Here is a 1,356-nt window from a genome sequence, read left to right as displayed (position 1 = left end):
AGGTCGCCGGGTCCGCGGGGGTCGCTGCGCGCTCCCCACCCTGCGATCCACGTACCGCAGCGCGGGAAGGAGGGGGCGCCACTGACTGCAGCTCTCCTTCCTGCCCCCTCCTTTCAGACTTCCTCACTCAGCGCCGGGGCTGCAGCAGGAGAGATTCGAGCTAGACTCCGGGAAGACCGCCCTGACCGAGCACAGGAAGAGGTAGCGGCAGACTTTGTCCAGGATTTTTCTCAACTCCTCCAGAAGAGGCCTCCCCCACCCCCGGCGGCCCGGCACAAGCCAGGGGGCTGCGGTGCTGTGGTGCTGCGCGCCGGGCCTCACGGACGACTCCGGCTCGGCTCTCCCGTCGGCCCAGGCAAGGCTGCTCCTAGGTTGCGGCGTTTCCAATTCGGGCTCCTCGGGATGAATCATCCCCCTTTCGCGCCGCCTGGCCTCCTTTCCGGCCTCCTCCGCCTGAGGCCTCAGTGGACCCCGTCCCGGGCCAGAGCAGCACCGCCTCTGAGGCCCCGGCCCACACTGCTGACGCCCCTCCAGGCTCCTGGTTGCGTCCAGTGAGGGCCTGAGCATCAGACGAGGGACGGGGCTGAAGCAGCCGGGCTGTGTGGCTTGGCCCCCCGAAGTCTGCGTCCCCGCACCCCAGTCTGGTTTCCGCACAGCTGCAGCGCTGGGAGCCGCAGCCAGGCCTCGGGGCGTAGGCCCCAGCACCCTGTCCGCTCCGCAGCCGCACCCGAAGCGAAGTCTGATCCTGCCGCTGACAGCAGCGCGAGGCCTGGGAGCTATCGGGGAGCGCAGTGTCCTCCGTGTCCAAACCCGGGTTCGCAGATGGGAACCGCGGCCCAGGAGAGCGCAAGGGCCGGCCGGGTCCCACAGTCCTGGGCCCTGGGCGCAGCCACGGGCGCGTCCCAAGAGCAGGCCCCCTTGTCCCCGAATGTGGGGCCCTTTTCCCAGCCTGAAACCAGAGAAGTGACCACCCCAACTCGAGCCAGAGCTGGCGCCCAGCCCCTACTCCCGAAAGGTCACCCTCCTAGACGCGGCCCGTCCTTGCCAGGAGGCGACAGCACGCAGAGCAGAGACGGGGACACGTTCGAAGGCCTCGAGACTGGAGGGCGTGAGGCGACGCTGGGGACCCCAGGGAAGCGGGCACTTGGACACACAGCCCCCTGGTCCCGCGAAGTTGCTCGGGTGGACTCCCCTGTACTCCCCGGTCCTGCAACGCCCGTGTCCACGCTCTGGTCCCGGGAAAAGAAGCAGGGCCCTCAGGAGGGAGGAGTCAAAGTTAGGGAGAGTGGATAGCCAGCCCGTGGCCCCTAGTTCTGCTCACCTGGCGCCGCCGCGCCCGGACGGGTTGGGCTCCGA

This window comes from Fukomys damarensis, unplaced genomic scaffold, assembly GCF_012274545.1.
Source record: "Fukomys damarensis isolate Sample0158 unplaced genomic scaffold, DMR_v1.0_HiC HiC_scaffold_23, whole genome shotgun sequence".
Lineage (NCBI taxonomy): Eukaryota > Metazoa > Chordata > Mammalia > Rodentia > Bathyergidae > Fukomys > Fukomys damarensis.
The sequence above is the reverse complement of the archived record's forward strand: the minus strand, read 5'-3'. Positions refer to the sequence as shown.